We start from the raw sequence: 22,777 nt of genomic DNA, 5'->3' as shown, positions 1-22,777 counted from the left end.
TTCATGTCTCCTGCCAATGGAATCCGCTCTCAAATCATGTAATTTCTGCTGTTGTGTGAGGAAGGAGAGACAGGTTAACCTTATATCATCAGCTTTAGGGAAGCCTGAACCTGGACCTGGAGAGGCAAAGTCACAGAAGTTGGTTTAGGGATGGGCACAGTACTCAGTCAGGGCAAATGCATTACATGGAAAGAGCCAGCTTAAGAATAAAGCAACAGAGAAAGCCGAACTAAAATATACTGGGAATGGCGGACTAGACCTAATAACATAATCCACATCATTTGAATGCCTGGTTCCACTGTGCTTAAAGTAATATACTTCTTGATTAAAACATACACACACATGCACAAAAACTGAATTAATAAATTCTGTGTATTGCTTAAGCTAGTTTGAGTTTACAATCAAGAGTTCTGACTAATGTATTTTGCATCTCGAAAATCTTTCTAGATGCTCTATTTCACTTCAAGTCCCTCCCATCTGTCATGTATGCACGTACCCTTACAAACAAAAAGCAATATTTTCTAAGTAAACACAGAAGGACAGACATTTTAAGATGGTAGAAGATGGGGATGGTAGGGCCCCAGTTCTCTCTCATTTTCTCTGAAGAAGCATATCCATTAATCATTCCCCCGTGTCATGGAAAAACCACATGATCAACACTTAAATTACTCAAATTGTCATTTCACATTAAAATGATATTTGTTATATATTTCCTCTGAAATGTGTGGCAAGTAATTAAATAACATTACAGCATGCCTCATCTTATAAAATCAATGTGTGTACAAAAGCCAAATTGACTTCCATTAAAATTCCCAACACACTTTCTCTGTTCTTCTGATTGATGCTCAGTTGGCAGTATCTCCCAACCCTTAAGCCTTCTAGTTCTCTTTTTATCTTCCCATATCTGCCTAACAAGTAGGTTTTAACATAGCATACTAGAACTAAAAAGGGTCTTAAAAATGGCTACTACCCTGTTCCCTCAGTGTATAGAGTTCCAGATGATAGGACATGACTCCCTCAATGTCTCTCAAACTGTAAGTTGGAAACAAAATTTTTTACGAGAGTTTAGTATTCCCAAAATATATCATACAGCATCTGTATTCTAAATGGAGCCCCCTGTTTATAGGTCTCTTTGATTATGCAAATCATCTCCAAATCCAAATTTAAACTTTTTTAAAAAAACAAGATCAGATTACTCTATTTTAGTTTTCAAAAACTGGGTTTTTCCTTAATTTGGGTGCATAAGATGTTATTAAATACAAATAACCACTGCTATTTATGTACCCTGTACCTGCCATATGCTTAATGGGCACTATTGGGCTCAGTCTTCAAAAAAATCTCTTTTAGGCTGGTTCTGTTAGAATCTGCCTTTTACAGAGAAGGAAGCTGGGGTTGGAAGAGACCATACACTTGGCCTAAATGAGACATCTGATAAATGGCAAGCAGGATTGATTCCATTTCTAGCTCTGACTTCAGAGCCTGAGCTTTTAACATGAATATTCTATGTCCTCAGAAAGATTAGGCAAGCTTTTTATTAGAACATGTCTGAAAACAGACAAGTCTTTGAGATTCGAAGATCACTTCCTGAATCCTTACTGACCTGCAAGGTTTTTTCAATATATTACCAGATATGCCTATGAGCATTACTTTCCATGTCCTCTGATCCATTATTTAAATACACATAATTATGTATACCTGCACTATGTGTTCAATTATTTATATTAGTTTTTACAGAAAGTTGAAAGAGACAAAAATGTCAAACAAAAGACAGATGGGAGAGGCTATTTCCTTGGGTAGAAGGAGTTTTATTTCCCCTTTGGCTTCTGTCCTCACATATTACAGAACATACCTACTTGCTTGTTTAACTTAGTGTCTCATTTTCGATACATAGAATTGTACTTGATTAGCCCTGGATTAATTGTGTAGTAGTCATTAATTGCTGCCTAACAAATCACCATAAACTTAGGGGCTTCAAATACATGTCTTTTAAGGCAGAAATTGACAAGTTTATCTTAAAATGCATACGGAAATTTAAGGAACACAAACAGCCAAAACAATCTTCAAGAAGAACAAAGCTGGAAGACTTGCAATTTTCAGTTTCAAAACTTACTACAAAACTACAATCAAGACAGCATGGTACTTCCATAAAAATAGACATATAAATATATGGAATAGAACAGATAGTTTAGAAATAAACTCTCAAATTTGCAGTCAGTTGATTTTTTTTTGATATCTATTGTTTATTTATTAACATATTTTAAGTTTTGGGTACACATGCAGATAGTGCAGGATTGTTACATGTATACACATGCCATGTTGGTTTGCTGCATCCATCCCCCATCACCTATATTAGGTATTTCTCCTAATGTTATTCCTCCCCAAACCCCCTACCCCCTGATATTCCTCCCCTAGTTCTCCTACCTTCCAACAGGCCCTGGTGTGTGGTATTCCCCTCCCTATATCCATGTGTTCTCACTGTTCAACACTCATGAGTGAGAACATGCTGTCTTTGGTTTTCTGTTCTTGTGTCACTTTGCTGAAATTGATGTTTTCCAGCATCATCCATGTCCCTGCAAAGGACATGAACTCATCCTTTCTATGGCTGCATAGTATTCCATGATGTCTATATATCACATTTACTTTATCTAGTCTATCATTGATGGGCATTTGGTTTGGATTCAAGTCTTTGCTATTGTAAACAGTGCCACAATGAACATACGTGTGCATGTGTCTTCATAGAATGATTTATAATCCTTTGGGTATATACCCAGTAATGGGATTGCTGAGTCAAATGGAATTTCTATTTCTAGATCCTTGAGGAATTGTCACACTGTCTTCCACAATGGTCAAACTAATTTACACTCCCACCAACAGTGTAAAAGTGTTCCTATTTCTCCACATCCTCTCCAGCATCTGTGGTCTCCAGATTTTTTAATGACTGCCATTCTAACTGATTTGAGATGGTATCTCAATGTGATTTTGATTTGCATTTCTCTAATGATCAGTGATGATTAGCTTTTCTTCATGTTTCTTGACTGCATACATGTCTTTTGAAAAGCATTTGTTCATATCTTTCACCCATTTTTGACAGGGTTGTTTTTTTCTTGTACATTTGTTTAAGCTCTTTGTAAATTCCGGATATTAGCCCTTTGTCAGATGGGTAGATTGCAAAAATTTTTTCCAATTCTGTTGGTTGCTGGTTCACTCTACTGATTGTTTCTTTTGCTGTGCAGAAGCTATTAAATTTAATTAGATCCCATTTGTCAATTTGGGCTTTTGTTGCCACTGCTTTTGGTGTTTTAGTTATGAGGTTCTTACCTATGCCTGTGTCCTGAATGGTATTGCCTAGGTTTTCTTCTAGGGTTTTTATGGTGTTAGGTCTTATGTTTAAATATTTAATCCATCTGGAGTTGATTTTTGTATAAGGTATAAGGAAGGGATCTGGTTTTAGTTTTCTGTATGTGGCTAGCCATTTTTCCCAACACTATTTATTAAATAAAGAGTCCTTTCCCCAATGCTTGTTTTTATCAGATTTGTCAAAGATCAGATGGTTGTAGATATGTAGCATAACTTCTGAGGCCTCTTTTCTGTTCCATTGGTGTATATCTCTGTTTTGGTACCAGTACTATGCTGTTTTGATTACTGTAGCCTTGTAGTATATCCATGATGAACATTGATGCAAAAATCTTCAATAAAATACTGGCATACCAAATCCAACAGCACATCAAAAAGCTTATCCATCACAATCAAGTCAGCTTCACCCTTAGGATGCAAGGCTGGTTCAACATATGCAAGTCTATAAATGTAATCCAACACATAAGCAGTACCAAAGATGAAAACCACATGATTATCTCAATAGATGCAGAGAAGGCCTTCAACAAAATTCAACAGCACTTTTTGCTAAGAACTCTCAATGAACTAGGTATCAATGGAATGTATCTCAAAATAATAAAAGCTATTTATGACAAACCCGCAGCCAATATCACACTGAATGGGCAAAAACGGGAATCATTCCCTTTGAAAACTGACAAAAGACAGGGGTGCCTTCTCTCACCACTCCTAATCAACGTAGTATTGGGAGTTCCAGTCAGAGCAACCAGGCAAGAAAATGAAATAAAGTGTATTCAATCAGAAAAAGAGGAAGTCAAATTGTCTCTATTTGGAGACAACATGATTGTATATTTAGAAGACCCCATCTTCTCAGCCCAAAAACTCCTTAGGCTGATAAGCAACTTCAGCAAAGTCTCAGGATACAAAAACCAATGTGCAAAAATCACGAGCATTCCTATACACCAAAAACAGACAAACAGAGAGCCAAATCATGAATGAACTCCCATTCACAATTGCTGCAAAGAGAACAAAATACCTAGGAATACAACTAACAAGGGTTTGTGAAGGACCTCTTCAAGGAAAAGTACAAAGGAAATAGAGCTCAAGGAAATAAGAGAGGATACTACTCAAGGAAAATAAGAGAGGATACAAACAGATGGAAAAACATTTCATGTTCATGGTTAGGAAGGATCAATATTGTGGAAAGGGCCATACGGCCCAAAGTAATTTATAGATTCAATGCTATCCCCATCTAGCTACCATTGACCTTCACAAAACTGGAAAAAACCACCTTAAACTTCATGTGGAACCAAAAAAAAAGCCCGTATAGCCAAGACAATTACAAGCAAAAAAAAAACAAAGCTGGAGGCATCATGCTACCTGACTTCAAACTATACTACAAGGCAGTCAGTTGACTTTTAACAAGGATGTGAAGACAACTTAAGGAGGGAAATCATCTTTGAGCAAATGGTTCTGGGACAACTGGATATCCACATGCAAAATAATCCACTGCCTCACACTATATACAAAAATATTCAAAATGTGTCAAAGACCTAAATGTGAAAGTAAAAGTTATAAAACTCTTAGAAGGAAATACAGGTGTTAATCTTCAAGACCCCGGGTTAAGCAATAGTTTCTTGGATATGACACTAAAAGTTCAAGTCACACAACAAAAGAGAAACTTGATATAAAATTAGAAGCTTCTGTACTTTAACAGACACTAACAGTAACCTTTAAAAGGCAATTCACTGAATGGCAGAAAATTTTTGCAAATTATATATCTGATAAGACATATCTGAAATACATAATTATTACCACTCAGTAGTAAAAAGACTTTCTGGTTTAAAAATGGCAAAGCATTTGAACAGTCAGATCTCCAAAGAAGATATACAAGTGTTCAATAAGCACGTGAAAAGATGCTTAGCATAGTTATCTATCAGGGAAATGTAAATCAAAACCGCACTGAGATATTATGCTACTTCATGCCCACCAGAATGGCTACAATTGAAAAACAAACAAACAAACAAACAAAAAAACAGTAACACCTGTTGGTGAGGATGTGGAGAAAACAAAACTATCATATTGTTGGTATGACTTTAGAATGATATCGCTGCTTTGAAAAACAGTTTGAAGGTTTCTCAAAATTCTAAACATAAAATGACCATATGACCTAGCAATTCCATTTCTATGTGTATAACCAAGAGAAACGAAGTCATGTCTATGCTTTCTCATAGAGTAATGTGCACATAGCCAAGAAACCAAAGAAACTGAAAAAGGATCCAGATGAACTTTTGTCACCGCTGGCTCAGTTGCTGCCCCAGGCCAACCCATTGTTTCATCAGACATGCACTACTTGTATGAACTGCACTGGTGCCTCAAATCCTAATATACAACTTTGAGCCTAAAAAGCAAGGTGGTTACTGTTTTATTTCTGACTTCCACATTTCATGCAAATGTCTCTTGTGGTTTATACTAATCCATAGCTATGCGAGAAAGAGGACTCTTGGAAGGACAGTCCAGCTTTGCTGAACAAATTGATCGCAATTATTATTAAAGAATTTGAAAGCCAGAGAGGTAATGTTATGCAGTGCATAAATACATTTTACTCTTAAGAAGAAATGCAAACTTGTCCTAAATTCCTTGGTCTAATCTCATTAAATGTAAAAAAAAAAATTCTGCAAAGGGTACACTTTTTAAATAAAGGTTTCTCAGCCTCAGCATTACTGACATTTTGTGCTAGATAATCTTTGTTACCAGGCTGTTCTATGCATCGTAGGATGCTTAGCAGCATGCTTTGCATCAAGTAACTAGATGCTATAGGACCTTCCCAGTCTTGGAGAGCAAATTTATCTATGGACAATGCCAAATATTCCCCAGAGGGGAAAAAAAATCACCTCCAGCTGAACCAATGCATTGACCAGTGAAAAATATGCAGCAGCTTTGTTCTGGAATAAATGAGTTGAAAATAGATTGCATATTATACTGTTTGTACATTTAATTTCATGCCCCCACACTCCAGCCTGGGCAACAGAGAATTCATCTCTATATAATAGGTTATATATTATGCTTTTTACACATTTAATTCCATAGATTTTTTTTTGATTATATAAAACCTCACCCAACATAAACATTAATTCACTGCACTGGAAGAGACTCTCTCTGTTGGTTCAATGTTGAGTCAAAGCACAAAATCAAGGTTCAATTGGTAAAGGTCACTAATTAAAAACACCATGAATGTGTAAACTTCAGAAATACAACTTTATATCTCAACAAGGGGAAGGATAAAGCAGAGCATGACCCTAGGCAAATCTGCACTTACTGTAAGAAACTAGCAAAAACTCTTCCCTTAATGATGTAGTAAAAGGCTACAGAGCTGATGCTCTCAAAATGGTGAATAATGTTTCTTGGTCATGTCAAAGTATATTTCACTATTATTTAAAAAATAGAAGGCTGGGCATTGTGGCTTATGCCTATAATCGCATCTTTTTGGGAGGACAAGATGGAAGGATCACTTGAAACTAGGCAGTCAAGACTAGCTTCAGTAACATAGCAAGACCTCATCTCTACAAATAATAATAATAATTAGCTGGGCATTGTGGTACATGCCTGTAGTCTCAGCTAATTGAGTGGCTGAGGCAGGAGGAGGATACTTGAGCTGGGGCAGTTGAGGCTTCAGTGAGCCATGATCATGCCAGCACACTCCAGCCTGGGCAATAGAGTGAGACCTCATCTCAAAAACAAAAGTGAAATTGTTGGTCTCACTTAAGCATTAATTCTTGAATGGCCTACCCTATGATGGTTGTACATATTTTTTAAATGACTAGCATGACCAATTAACATTATCAGAAGCAATGAACTAACTGGTTGCACTTGCCAACATCAAATCATATTCAAACCCAGGGGTTCTCTACTCACAGGCCACAGAGTGCTACCAGTTTGCTGCCTGTTAGGAACTGGGCCACATAGCAGGAAGTGAGCAGAGAGTGAACGAGCAAAGCTTCATCTATATTTCCAGTCACTCTCCATCACTGGCATTACCACCTGAGCTCCACCTCCTGTCAGATCAGAGGCGGCATCAGATTCTCATAGAAGCACAAATCCTATCATGAACTGCACATGGGAGGGATCTAGGTTGCATGTTCCTTATGAGAATCTAATGCCTGATGATCTGTCACCATCACTCATCACCTCCAGATGGGACCATCAAGTTGAAGAAAAACATCCTCACGGCTCCCAGTGATTCTACATTGTTGTAAGCAGTATAATTATTTTATCATATATTACCATGTAATAACAATAGAAATAAAGTGCACAATAAATGTAATGCACTTGAATCGTCCCCAGACTATCCTCCACCCCCCAGTCCATAGAAAAGTCTTCCACAAAACCAATCCCTTGTGCCAAAATGTTTGGGAATTGCTGCTCTAACCCCAGAACAGAAAACTTCAGTATCATCAGGAGCCAAGTACGCAAAATTAAGCCCACAGAGAGTCACAGGAACTACAATAAACTGAAAAGTCTATGGCTCACCTAAAAATTAAGCCATTTCTGCTGATGCCCTTTAAAAATATGTGACTTTTTGAGAAATCCAAGAGCCTGTATAGTTGTATGAAATTACTAGGCAACTGATTTAATTTTCAGAAATTATCACAAGGAAACATCATAGTGGAGAAAAAAAATGTATGTTTAATTTACATCTGTTTGTGTGTAAATATATATATTCGTGTGCAAAATGGCTAAACCTGTCAATTGGTACAATATGTATATTGTTTGTGCATATATATGTATTATCTATGCATATTTTATGTATTATATGTATGCCTATGCATACATGTGTATTCTGTATCTGTAGCCTGAATTCACCCATCAAGAGGGTAAATTATTACTATTATTAGAAACAACAAATAAATGTAGTTGTTTCAAAAAAAAATATCTTCACACTTAACTTTGAGTTGTTTGTCAATAATAGTATCAATAACTTAATATCACCCACATGGTCAAAGCACCAATATGCTTACTTCTCTGGACATCAGTAAGAAAATCTTACTTTCTAAAAGTCATCCAAATTGGAAAAGAAATAGTTAAATTGTCTGTCTGTAGAGAAGTTTCTTATCTATAGAAAACCCTAAAGAATCCACCAAACAAAGCTGATAAAGTTGCAATAAACAAAACTCAACATGCAAAAGTTAGTAGCATTTCTCTACACTAACAAACTTTTTTAAAAAAAATCAATTTACAATAGCAAAACAAAAACAAAAGCAAAACAAAAAATACCACACTTAGGCATAAATTTAACCAAGAATGTGAAAGACCTGTGCACTAAAACTATAAAACATTAATGAAAGAAATTAAAGAAGGCACAAATAATTGGAAAGATTACCTGTGTTCATGAATTAGAATTTTGTTAATATGTTCATCCTACTCAAAGTGATCTACAGAATCAATAGAGTTTCTATCAAAATTTCAGTATCATTTTTCATAGAGAAGGTACAGCTCTAAAATTCATATGGAAGCCCTCCCGACACACATGCATATACACACATCTGAACAAGTAAGGCAAGTATAAGCTAAAAGACCAATCCTGGAAGGCCACACTACCTAATTTTAAACAATACTACAAAACAATAATTGTTAAAACAGCATAGTATCTGCATAAAAATAGACACATCAACCAATGGAACAGAATAGAGAGCCTAGAAAAGAGCCACTGCATCTATGGTCAAGTAACCTTCAACAAAGATGCCAATAATATAGGATAGGAAAGACAGTATCTTAAATAAGTATTTGGAAAACTGGATATCCACATGCAAAACAATGAAATTGAACCCTTATCTCACACCACATACAAAAATCAACAAAAAATGGATTAAAGACTTAAACATAAGGCCTGAAACTGTAAGTCTGCTAGAAAAAAACACAGGGAAAACAGTCTGTACAACATCTGAGTAATGATATTAGTTTTAACTCCAATAGCACAGACAACAAAAACAGACAAATAGGATTACATCAAAATGAAAAGCTTCTGCAAATCAAAGGAAACAATTAACAGTGAAGAAACAACCTATGGATTGGAAGAAAATATTTGTAAGCCATACATCTAATAATTGTATTAGCATAAAAATACCTAAGGAATTCAAACAACTCTCCATTAAGGAAAATAATCTAATCAAGGAATGACCAAGAGACCCAAATAAATGTTTCTCAAAAGAAGACACATAAGTGGTTAACAGCTACATTAAAAAAAATGCTAATATCACCGCTAATACTAGGGAGATAGACATTCAAACTATAATAATATATCACTTTACACCTATTAAAATGGCTGTTATCAAAAAGGCAAAAGATAACAAAGTTGACAAGAATGTAGAGAAAAGAGAACCCTTGTACCTTGTTGGTGGGAATGTAAATAGTATGCAGGATCCTCAAAATAGTAAGCATATAATTACCACATAATCTAGCAATCCCACTTCTGGATATTTACTCAAAATATATAAAATTAATATGTCTAAGGCATATCTGCATTCCCATGTTCACTTCATCACTATACTTAATAACCAAGTTGTAGAATCAACCTAAATGTTTGTTCATCAACAGAAGAATAAAGAAAGGGTGGTTGAACTTTCTTTAAATAAGTTTAGAATAGATAAAGTATGGTGTATATATACAACAGAACAAACACTATTCCGCCTTAAAAGGAAAAACTGTCATTTGTGACAACAAGATGGAATTGGAGAATATTATTCTATTAAAACAAACCAGATACAGAAAGACAGATACTGCATGTTTTGCCTATATGTGGAAACCTAAAGCAATTGAACATACAGAAACAAAAAGTAGAATAATGGTTACCATGGGCTGAAAGTAGGGGGAATATGGAGATGTTAGTGAAAGGGTTTAAAGCCTGAAGATAAGAGGAATAAGTTTCATTCTTTTTGAGATCAGTAGTACAGCATACTGAATATAGCTAATAATTGAGTGCTGTATATTGAAATATTGCTGAGAAAATTTCTAATGTTCTTATCAAAAAAATGTTGAATATTTGAGATAAAGGAGAAACATTTCCAATGTTAAAAGAGAAAACCGAGGATCAGAGAACTAATATGCATTTTTCAACATCACAAAGCTTGGGAGTAGTAGAACCGGGCTCAAACTCAAGTCTCTTAAGTGTTTACCCAGTGCCCTTTCGTACTGAGAAATATACAGAGCACTGTTGAAATTAAACTGGTTTAAATTAACACTAACGATGAGGGCTCTGTGTGCAATCTTCATTCTTGAAAAAGGTTCTCTTTGGTCCTGTAGTTCCCCAGGTAGGTTGACAAATATTATGTTGAGAACAAATTCTGCTATATTGCATGTGCATCAATTTCTTGAATATTTCCATTTACTATGTTGTAAAAACTCCTGCAGTGACATCACGATGTGGATGTGCTTTATTGCATCTACATGTTTGAATTTTAATTGTGAGACTTGTCAATCTACCTAGATTCATAAGGTGGCACAACCTGATTTTCTGTTTCATAACAATATTGTTTAGTATTTGCTGGGCTGTATTTGACAAGAAATTTTTTATATTACATTTAGTCAAATAGATTGAAAGCTGCTAAAATGGCCCCTTCCCTAAATTTGCACAGCATTGCATTTTTTCTTTTCTCCTTTTTAGCTCTGGTGAGTCTATTTATTATCAAAGTAACTATAAAATTTATCCACACTGGGAAACTGTCAAATGCATGAAACCTAGCATGGTGTGAATTTCAGGTTTTGAAGAAAGGAATAAAGAGTCTCCTCACTCTCCTGAGAGTCCTTTCTCACAAGAAGCACTTAGATTCTCTGCAGGTAACATGGTTATCTGCTAGCTTCCTTTAAGAAAAAGAAGTGTTATTTACAAATCAAATAAGTCTATCTAATTTCTCCTCATCCTTTGTAGTAATTTGCTGCATCTTTTCATTTTTTACTTCTTAACATCAGTAAATAAAAAAGCAATATGCTAAAAAAAATTAAGAAGTTTTCTTCAATTCCTCAACTGCTTGAGGGAGAAAGAAATTTCAGGAAATCATGTCAGCTCTGGCTTTAAAATAGCTTTCTGATACACCCTTTCTCCATCTTTGGTTTTACCCCATCACCTTTACATCACCAATGTAGCTTGAGCCAAAAATTTTAGCTGTCTAGATGTTTTCAATAGCCCTTTTCTCGTTTATATTCTCTGCCTCCTCCAATCCCTTCACCACAGAGCATATGCAGCAGAAGTTGCTGGTTGCCTTCCCTTTAGGGAACTGTACTTAACAAAAATCTGATTTTCTTCTGGGTAGAAATGTACTCCGCTAAAAAGGCTGTATTTCCCAGTTTCCCTTGGAGCTAGAAGTAGCTAATTATTTGGAAGTCAGTGGGCAAATTTTCCACAAAAATGGAACAAAGGAACAAACAAATAGCTGACATATGATGCTACTACCTCTCTCCCCGCCCCCACTACTTTTCATCAGGAAGAGAGAAGGGATGCTGGAGTTGCAGCAGCTGTCTCATGCATTTCAGGATGCAATTCAGGGCCAAAGAGAGCAGAGAAAAAGACAGGGACTTAGGTCCCTCATGATTCTACTGAGCCAGACTGCATCACTGCCTTCTCTCTCTGTCTCTTCTCTTCTCTTACCCCCACCCTCTCAATCTCTCTTAGACCTAACTCTGATGTGTTTGAACCACTGTCATTACAGCTGGAAATAACTTCTTTAGGCAAGCATGCAAAGTGATGGTTTTAAAAGGCAAATCAAACCAACTTGCTTTTTTTTATATGGAATTTCGCTCTTGTCGCCTAGGCTGGAGTGCAATGGCATGATCTCGGCTCACTGCCACCTCCACCTCCCGGGCTCAGGTGATTCTCCTGCCTAAGCCTCCTGAGTAGCTGGGATTACAGGTACCTGCCACCACACCCAGCTAATTTTTGTATTTTTAGTAGAGGCGGATTTCACCATGTTGGTCAGGCTGGTCTTGAAATCCTGACCTCCTGTCATCTACTTCCCTCGGCTTCCCAAATGCTGATATTACAGGTGTGAGCCACCGCACCTAGCCCAACTTGTTAACCTTTAAACTCATTCAGATTCTCATCTGCTTGTTATGGCTAACATGGCCATGAAAGATTTCATACCAATATCTATTCAAGCACCCTTCACACCATTACTTCAGGTAGCTCCCTTCAATTCATCCTACTTATTCAGACTTTCTCTTTCACACTTGCTGGTCTCAGGATCTGAGCAGTGTGACTGGTCCCTCCTCCATTCTTCAGATGTCATCTCAAGTACAGCTTCCTCTCAGGCACTCTTAACTTTCCTAAGTTGAATGCTTTATAACATGGCTTTCTACCATCTCCACCATCTTGTTCATTCTTACCACAAGACCTATCACAGTCCTTAATTATCTTATTTACTCCCTTGCCTCTTGTCTATCTCCACAGAGCAGAGGCACTGTTTGTTATAGAAGCACAGTCTCAACAAATATCTGCTAAGTGAATGCTAAGTGCATAAAATCTCACTACTGCTCTGCACAAAACCTTATCTCCCACCTTATTGCCCTAGTAACCTGTAAATCCAATTACATGAATCTGTCAGCTTAAGCTCCTCCTAGAGCTGCAAAATAAAAATAAATCCCATCATATAGTAAATAAGCCCTTTTGTGATCAAGTCATATATCCTCCACTACCCATACTTCCTGAAATGTAAATTCTTTCCTTTGCACTTGTAGTTCCTGCTGATTAAAAGATTTACCTGCCTGAATGCTGACCCCTTGACAATTTCTGAGGCATCTCCCTGTTCATGAGATTTGCTGGGCTCCGACGCTCAAATCTGGGTTAGTTGTCCCTTCCTACAGAGGTTTGGAGATGATCACATAATTTGGTATGCTTCTGGAGCAAGTGCATTGGCTTTGGAGTCAGACAGTTTAGGTTCAAATCTCTTATCTGTCACTTGGTGACTGTGTGGCCTAGAACTGTTCTAGTCATCATCTGTAAAAACTAAGAAAATTGCAGACTAGGAAGGATATATGATTGATATCACATAATGTATGTAACACACTTGCTAAGTTACAATCAATGGTGACTACATTAACAATATTGCTACCTAACCAGCACATGGCACCCTGTATATACTTCTATCATCTATTTAACAGTGTAATAAATATTATGCATTCTGACAGTTTTCCCACTAAATTGTGTGTTTACAATAAAAGGAATGGTTTGTAATGCCTCTTTTTAACCCATAATGTCAAGCATCATACCTTCTATAAGATTAAGTGTTTAATTGGTAATTGAATCTGTGATGGTGAACTGGGCAATTAAATATGTTGAGTGTAATCCTGTGTCTGAAACCCTGTTATAGGGACAGCAGCCAGCAGATTAACCATGATGCTTGCCTTCATGGAATTATCTATTAGAAGAAGACAGTCCAACAAATAATTTCAATTGTGAAAAATGTCAAAGGGAAGCTATGGGAACATATGGGAACAGGATTTAACCTTGTCTAGAGGGACAAAGATTCATTGCCTTCTGCATCTTTGAAACTTGCTGCAGCCCAGCACAAAACCTCACATGGCAGGTATGCAACAATTGTTCATTAGTTTCTTTGTAAGAGGTGTCAAGCATGTACTTCCTGTTTAAGGTTGTTCCACTTCAAATGTTAGTCTTCAGATACCCGTCAAATTTTACAGCCTTGATGAAGCTTAATGGTCAGAAGATGATTGGATTATCTTATAAAAGAGGAAAAGCATAATTTGCCCATAAATGCAAACATTTCCTTTGTTCTTGTTTAAAAGAAAACACATTATCCTGGCAGGCCAGGGAGGAGGAAAATTTAAAAAAAAAATTAACGACAAAAAGAATGCCAACCACAAGGTCAATGCTAAGAGGTTGGAGAAAATACAGAAGACGTAAGACAGAAGGAAGCACAGCACATTAACAGAACTAACTGGAAATCCTGAGGGGGTTAATGTGCTAGGACAGTCTCATAACAAGTAATTAATTTTCATTATCAGTCTGTATAAACAAGTTAGATCAACATAACTATAAATAGCTGCAGAAGCATGGATTTGAGGTTTTGGAATTTTCTTTCAACCTAAGATGTTGGTGACACACAAGTCTATCCACATTGTTCATCTCAGCTGCACTCAGGTGACCCTCTCTCAGAATGAGCATAGACCAAAGATAATGGGTTAGAAAGCACACACTCCATAAAACAAAAGTTGCTTGAATTCTGGTTGTGATGCATAATGGCCATGTGATTTGGATAAAATAACTTCTGTTAACCTTGATTTCCTCCTCTGGAAAACTGAAAAACTCCGGCCTCACAAGGCTGAAACCCAGCCTAGAAAAAAAGAAAAATAGGAAACTATGCTAAGGGTTAAATATCTTGTCAATGATACAAAAAAATTTACTCTGAAATTCATCAGGCTTTGTAAAATGTACCAGACCTCAACTTTCCAGTGCCCATAGGCAGTTCCAGGTGAAGCAATTACCAGGTTGATTGCAGGGGCTGGGAACTGCTGGATTGAGTCACTGATTAAGAGATTGATTTGGATTTCTGTTTGAGCTATGTTTGATTAGCTTGTCCATGACAGAGCAAGCCAGTCTCAATGAGCACATTCCATTGGACACAGAATAACTCCATATTCCCAGCCCCAATTGCCATTCAGGAAAGATGCCTAAGTTGGTACCACTAACAAATATTCATTTATTTTAATGGGGCATTAAGACTGATTTACATGGTAGCATTAAAGAAGAAAGATTATTCTAGACTTACACCTATATAAGAGCACTTAACATACCTTGCCAATAAGCTTTCTAAAAGGATGAATACCAATGTCTTTAATTCAGAAAACCATTTCACCATCCCACCAGATTTGTCAGCAAAAAAAAGGGAGCAGGAGCACACAGAAAATCAGGTTCAACTGCATGGTTCTTTCTGCAATGAAGCTCCTATTGCTACTGGAGAGCTCAGATGCTAGTGGAAACCAAAATCACATTCACTTTTCTGAATTTCTAATAGTCTAAAGGCTGCTATAATTCCTCTTAATCGAAATGCTTTTCTTTTATTGGTAATACTTTAAGATAATGGTATAATCAGTATTGATTTTACTGCTATGCATCCTGACAGTCTTAAGAGCACTCAGTTCTGTCTTTTTGTTCCAGAAAAGTCAGCAAAAACGTTGCAGTTTATCTCCTCATATACTTTCCCCGCTTCAGCATTAGTTCCTCCTCTATTCCTGTCTGCTATTCTGCTCCCTCTTCCATGTGGTTGTCCTTTTGTCTGCATCATTAATCACTGGTGGTTCTATAAGAAAAGAACTACGGAGAGGAAAATAACATAACTCATGTCTGCTAACATCAGGCTTACACCACTGAAAACATGGGAAGAAAAAATACCTTTCTAGGGAAGGCCCTGAAACAATTGGTTAAAAGAGAGCTTTCAGTGCCCATATTTGTATTGATGTGAAGAGAAGTATTTATTTGTAAGCTATTTAATTTCTGACTTCGCCATTAACCTTCAACTCTGTGAAGACGAAATCTGACTCTGAATCTTCACCATCAAATCCTCAGTTATTATTTGTCACACATAGCACTCAATACATACATTTGTTTGCTGGCACTATTTTCCTCCCTGGTCACTGTCACCCCTCTTTGTTAAGGAAGTAAAATTAACAAGCAATTATCTTCCACTTCAGCTTTATTCAGACCTTCACAGGCTGACATGGCTTCTCAAGTTCATCCCAGAACCTTAATGCAACAGTCCACTTATTGTACAAACAGACAAAATAATATTCGCAATGATAGACTGTAAGAAAAAGTAATTTCAGAAGTTCAGAGCTGGAAAGGGAATAGTGTTTCCAAAGTAATAGATTTACTTATGTCTCTACTGATGTTCTGAATCAATAGGATTAAAATTCTATTTTCAGTGAAGTTACAGAATCCAAATCAAATATCAAAAAATGTTTACCAAAAAGCTGCTCATGTTTTAGTACAAGGTCCTCTCCATTTTTATTATTATAAAACAAGAGTATCTGAAAATTAGGGACATGTTTTATATGTGAAACTATCTTACACTTACTTTCAATAAACCTTTGAGTTTGTATTAATAGCACCTCACCCTTCCACAAATAAATGCAATCTGGCCTCCAGATACTTCTAAACATATTGGACTTTTACTTTGTATCTAAACACAAGACATTTCCCAGGTGTTTCTGATTTTTATGTATTAAAAATAAGGTATAAGACAGATTCATTGATCTCCCACATCTCTGATGTCATGTCTTATTAGTTTGAAATTAATTCATTTTTATTTTATCTTTCTTTCAATCTAACACCATCTGTAATTTCACATCAGAATCAACTCTAATATGCTCATATCTCATCAAGAAAGATAATGGCCCTGCCAAGAAGATATATTTTTTCAGATGTGATTCTTCAGTGAAGCAGAACTTTGTAGAAGCAGAGTGGCTGGAATGGCATATCTGATTTTCATAGATTAAACTGACCCTGACATATTCTCAGGAGAAATGGCTCTGTAAATCAGGGGAACATAAGATTTAAATCGCTTATTTTGGTATTACTATCCATTGCTTTCCTTTATTCCAAACATCTAAGCTGATGAATTTATTATTCAATAGTTGATGATTTCATCCATGCTGTAAAATAAAAACAAGTAATTCCAACAAACAGACTTGTTATCAGTTCATAAAACCGAGCTCTCCTAACTTTTTAAGCCCTGAGTCTTTTGAACTGTCAAAGCAATGGGACAAAACTGTCAAAGCAATGGGACAAAATTCATGATTTCTCTCCTATTTACAGGGAATAGAATAAGAAATAAACTGTGCCCATACAAGTAGATGGAGTAAAACAGAATGTTTTTGGTGTGATGTAGCAACTGGCCACAACTAAGCTGTGTTTGTATGTGTGTAGTGGGGGATGAGGGGAAAAAAACCCTAACTTCCAATTCTATCTACTTATGTGACATATCCACACCCTAACACAACCCTAGTTTTCATCAACTATAGAATAGACATTCCCAACCTTTTTGGTACCAGGGACTGGTTTTGTGGAAGACAATTTTTCCACAGACCAGGGAGGAATCATTTTAAGATGATTCAAGCACATTACATGTATTTAGCACTTTATTTCTGTAATTATTACATTGTAACATATAATGAAATATTTATACAACTCACTATAATACAGAATCAGTGGGAGAGCAGTGAGCTTATTTTCCTGCAACTAGGCAGTCCCATCTGGGGGTGATGGGAGACAGGGACAGATGACCAGGCATTAGATTCTCATAAGGAGCTCGCAACCTAGATCCCCTCCACGCACAGCTCATGGTCAGGTTTGTGCTCCTATGAGGCCAACCTAGTGCCACTGCTGATCTGACTGGAGGCAGTGCTCAGGCGGTAAGGCGAGTGAAGGGGAGAGGCTGTGAATACAGATGAAGCTTTGCTCAGTTGCCCACTGCTCACCTCCTGCTGTGTGGCCCAATTCCTAACAGGCCATGAACCCATAGTGGTCTACGGTTTGTGAGTTGGGGACCCCTGCTTAGAACATATACTTCCAGCACTCCAGAGCCAAAATGAGGTAAGTCTGTTATTAAAACAATTTTCAGGAAGAGGTAAAATTATGATTCTCATACAAATATAAAAATGTTAGAGATTTTGTTTACTCATAATGGAGCCAGCAGATGTACAACCTGTACACAGGAAGAGTCAAAAAAGCACAAATTTATATGGAGTAAAGGGGTCTTGAAATGAATTGCAAATGGAAGCACACTTACCTCCTCACAGGGGAGGAGCAGAGAAGGAAGTAAACCTCTATCAAATAGAATAGAATTTGCATGCCTATTAGATACCTACAATTTTCAGTTTTAAAATAGCTCCCATAGAATCAGAATGTAAAGCATAAGGTGAAAGGGTATGCTATAGATAATGTGTAGTTTTCCACTATGGTGCACAACTTTTTTCTTCTACAATGTTACAAACTGAGAACTAGGAAGAGGGAATAAACAGATGAGAAAATAGGCTACAAGCACCCTCTGTGGGTCTAAACAAACTAGTTAGCTCATACTTAGTCATCTGTATCTTGACTAGTTGCTGCCTCTTTCTCACACACCTCTATTACTGCTTGAACTAGGAGTTGGCATTTACCTATTTGCACTGAAACAGTGCCAAATGTATGGGTAGGTTATCCAGATATATACCCAGGATTCTAACAGTGCTGTGCATGTAGAGATGCCATTCAAATACTCAAATATTTCATGAATCGATGCCGGAGACCTGTGCCAAGGCCCTCTTTTCTAAGCTTATGGTATCTGAACAGTATAAGATAAAAATTCAAGAGACAACTGTGTCTGAGGAGATTTTATTGGCACAATTGGGAGAAGGAAATACTCTGCTCCCAAGGAACATCCACAAAGATTTTATATGTGGTTCACCACCCAATATTACTTTGTCTTTTCTATTTTCCTTTTACCTTCATTTTCCTTTCATCATAACCCATATCCCTTAAGAATCAGAATAAAAGTCCTGTTGGTTTTGCCTTTCTAGGTTATTCCTGATGTCCCATGACATATACAGCACCCCTAATTAAGATGTGAGAATGTAAGATATTGCTAGCCATTGTAGATTTACCGGTTTCTTGCCATATTTAAATCTGGCATTGTGCTTTTAAAGAACCCAAGTTATATGTATTATACGACTGATGAAGGAAACTAGATTTTACACATCATCATATTATGCATAAAAGACTAGATTTTTATCAGGTAGCCATAAAATGCCACCAAAAAAAAAAAAAAGTCAGCAAGATATTCAAAAGCAATTCACAAGCAAAACAAAGAGAATAAAGGCAGACAAAAGACAATTAGTAAAATACAGCCATTAAGTCTATTCCAGACCAGAGGAGGGGGAAGTATCTCCAATGCCTGGGTCCAAAACAGAAAAAGAGGGAGATGATGAATAAAACTCATCCCTTTATTGAACTTCACTTTTATTCTGTTTTAATATCAAGCCTTTATAGTAATAAAGATTTAATAGCAACTAAATAAAACCACCAAAACGGCAGCTTTGATTCAAGACAAAACTGTGTTATAAGCAAACCTTGTTTTTCTTCCGGGTTTGTGGGCTTCCTCTAACTCATTTTGATTTCACCTGACTTTTGATGCTACCTGACTGCTGAATTTGTCACTCCATTTCACCCCATTTCAGCAACACTCCATGCTTTAGGCTAGTTGTTCTGAACTGGGGTCCATTTGTCCCTCAGGAGACATTTGACAATCTTACAACTGGTGGAAAGGAAATTAATAAATGTTTTTTATTTGCTTATAAAGAGAAAGGAAACAGCTGTCTCCTCTTCCCTTCTTGAAATTCGAGTCTCCTTGAGAATTCGGTGAACCTGAATCTTTTCTAACCCTAGGACTATAGATAAATTTCTCCAGGGACCAGAAAAGCCTAGTCTACAATGCAGAGATGTCTCCAAGGCCACAGATCTTTAACCCTTGAAACATAAGAGAACCATTATGGAGTAAACATAGAAGTGCACCTCCAGATATAATTGTCTTTCAGGAAGACTAAAGGCATCTTTTGGGGAGGTAAGTCATTTTATTTTTCTTTCAAGAGATAATTAAGTAAGTAATAGCTACCTTAATTCCCAAGAGAACTTAGCACCTGCTTTGCTGTGTACATTTTGTAGCATTTTATTGGCTTTGTAGTCTTTTATAGACTACCTAAATGCATGTAGGCTGTTCTGCTTATTTAATAGTAAACCATTTTTTAAAAAAATACATTGATGTGGAGAAATGTCTGTGTTGAGAGAAAATTTATTTCTCCCACAGTGGAGCCATTTTTTATCACAGGGTTTGGTGGCAGGGAATTAGGGATTACTAGTGGCTATCTAGTGGGCAGAGGCCAGGGATATCTCTAAAGATCCCACAATGCACAAGACAGCCCCCAACACCACAGAATTATCTGGCCAAAAATATCACCATTAACATGATTAAGAAGCCCTGCTCTAGGCAAGGGTCTTAAAAAGAAGCTACTGTAATAAAAGACTAGAGACTAATATTGGAATGCATGCTGGTAGTGTCCCACCACTTTTTCTTTCACCTATCAGGGTCACCTGTTCCCAAGCTGCGGCAGATAACTGCTAATGGCTCCCACCTACAATATTCTCCAGTGGATTCCTCTCAACTGACAGGAACCACCTTGCTAAGAGCATGCCTAGGAGGTTTAATTTTCCTGGGATTGGCTGTCATAATTAATCACTGATGCTGGGGTATAATACTCCAGACCCCCTTACCTCTGGGAGACACAACCATTTTGGTACAATTTACATTCTAGGGCTTCTTGTGAAATCACACTGAGGCTAGACTTCTCCTGAAATCATGTCCTTCCCAGCCTCTTCCCCTGCTTGTTCTGCTCCTCTCCCTCTCTTACAGGTTTCTCTTTAGAGCACTCCCTCAATAAATCACTTGTCAAGAATCCCCACCTAAGGGTCTCTCTGCTTCTAGGGAACCCGATCTAAGACCTACATATAGCATTAATCTAAATTAAGACATTGAATTTCACTAATATTTCATACTTGCATTGACACTAGCACCATCACCCTGCCCTGGTGTCAGATGTCGTAAGTCACAGATGACATTCAGGCAACTCCAGGCAAGGCGGGATTTCTATGACATAAAGGGGTTGACAAGGATAATTTCACTCATTTTTTGCAATCAGTATATTGCAAAATGTTATACTTCAGCTGTGCTAGCTTAAGCTGATTTACAGATTAGCTTATCTAGTTTTAGCTAAACTAACCTTTACAGAATGAACAAGTGGCTTTAAAAGATCAGTGAAGGAGAGAGATCCAAGATGGCTGATCACTAGCAGCTCAGGATTGTAGCTCCCACTGAAAGCACAGAGAATGAGAGGACGCTACATTTTCAGATCAATTTTTGTTGCTCACGCACCAGGAGATTCCCACCAGAGGAGCCCCACGGGTCGCCAGCACGAATCTTGTGGCCAGCGAGGCGGTTTTGCCACTGCCTTATGCGGTGGTTCTTGGTGCAGAGTCAGAAAAGCACCATCAATCTTAACGCCGCTGTTTTGGCGGGCGCAGCGGGTTGCTCAGATTTTAGCGCCAGGAATCAACAAGTTGGACGTCCATTCAGAAACCCAACTATAAAGACGGTAATTATAAAGACCACAGATGGATAAATCTATTACAAAGGGAAGAAACCAGACTAAAAATGCTGAGAATACCCAAAATCAGAATGCCTCTCCCTCTACGGGGGATCACAGTTCTTCATCAGCACAAAGCCTGATGGAGAAAGACTGTGTTCCATTAACAGAAGCAGGCTTCTTCTAAATTTAAATCAACTAAATTCCCCAATCCAAAGATACAGACAGGCAAAAAAAAAGCCAGGACCCATTGGTATGCTACATCCAGATCCATCTCACATGCAAGGATACACAAAGACTCAAAACAAAGGGATGGAGAAAAATTTACCAACCAAATGGAGAGCAAAAATAAATAAAAGAAAGCAGGAGTTGCAATTTTTGCTGATAAAATAGACTTTAAAGCAACAAAGATCAAAAGAAGCAAAGAAGGATATTACATAATGATAAAAGGATCAATGTAACAAGAAGAGCTAAAGATCCTAAATATATACGCACCCAATACAGGAATACCCAGATATATAAGACTTATAAAGATACTTAGACTCCCACACAATAATAGTGAGAGACTTCAACATCAATATTAGACAGATCAATGAAACAGAAAGTTAACATCAATATCCAGGACTTGAACTCAGATCCGGAACAAGTAGAGTTAATTAACATTTATAGAACTCTCCACTTTAAATATACAAAATATATACTCTTATCAGTACCACATCATACCTATTTACAGGTTTAAATGAAATATTGGTTGGCTGCTTGTTAGTTATTTTCTTCCCTCATTTATTTTTTCATGTCTCCATTATTAAACACAATTACAGGCATACGCATTTTTAGACTGCATTCTAGCCCGAGCAATAAAGCAACACCCCTGTTCTCTCTCCCTCTTCCTCTTCTTCTTTCTTCCTCTTCTTCATTCTTTTTTTTTCTTTTATTCTTTCTGTTTCTCTCTTTCTTCTTCTAAAAAAAACAAAACAAAAACAAAAACAAAACAAAACAGAAAACAAAACCAAAAGTCTGTACTATGAGCTACTCATTCCACATTGGTTTCACTGTAGCTGCTAAATAAATAAATAAATAAATAATAAAATAAAATAAAATAAAATAAAAGATCAGTGAAAAGAAACCTCAGATTGAAGATAATATTGATAATGCAGGCACCAGTAAACAAAGAAAATGGCAGAGCTGCTGCTTCTGGAATACCCTTAATCTGCCACATAATAGAGTGGAAGCAATGAAGATCTAGTTGATTCTGAAAAGTCAGTAAGAT

General features: G+C 37.0%; 1 long non-coding RNA gene across 1 annotated transcript; it reads left to right on the top strand.

Annotated features, from left to right (window-relative positions):
• The first annotated feature begins 1,995 nt into the window (after nt 1–1,995).
• On the top strand, nt 1,996–21,682 carry LOC116537567. Its single transcript, XR_004263198.1, has 3 exons — nt 1,996–2,005; nt 12,066–12,070; nt 21,557–21,682. It is a non-coding gene; the product is annotated as an uncharacterized LOC116537567 (long non-coding RNA).
• Nucleotides 21,683–22,777: the final 1,095 nt, after the last annotated feature.

The sequence above is a fragment of the Sapajus apella genome, unplaced genomic scaffold, assembly GCF_009761245.1.
Source record: "Sapajus apella isolate SASKATOON/1434 unplaced genomic scaffold, GSC_monkey_1.0 scaffold112, whole genome shotgun sequence".
Classification (NCBI taxonomy): domain Eukaryota; kingdom Metazoa; phylum Chordata; class Mammalia; order Primates; family Cebidae; genus Sapajus; species Sapajus apella.
This window is presented reverse-complemented; position numbering and strand designations above follow the sequence as displayed.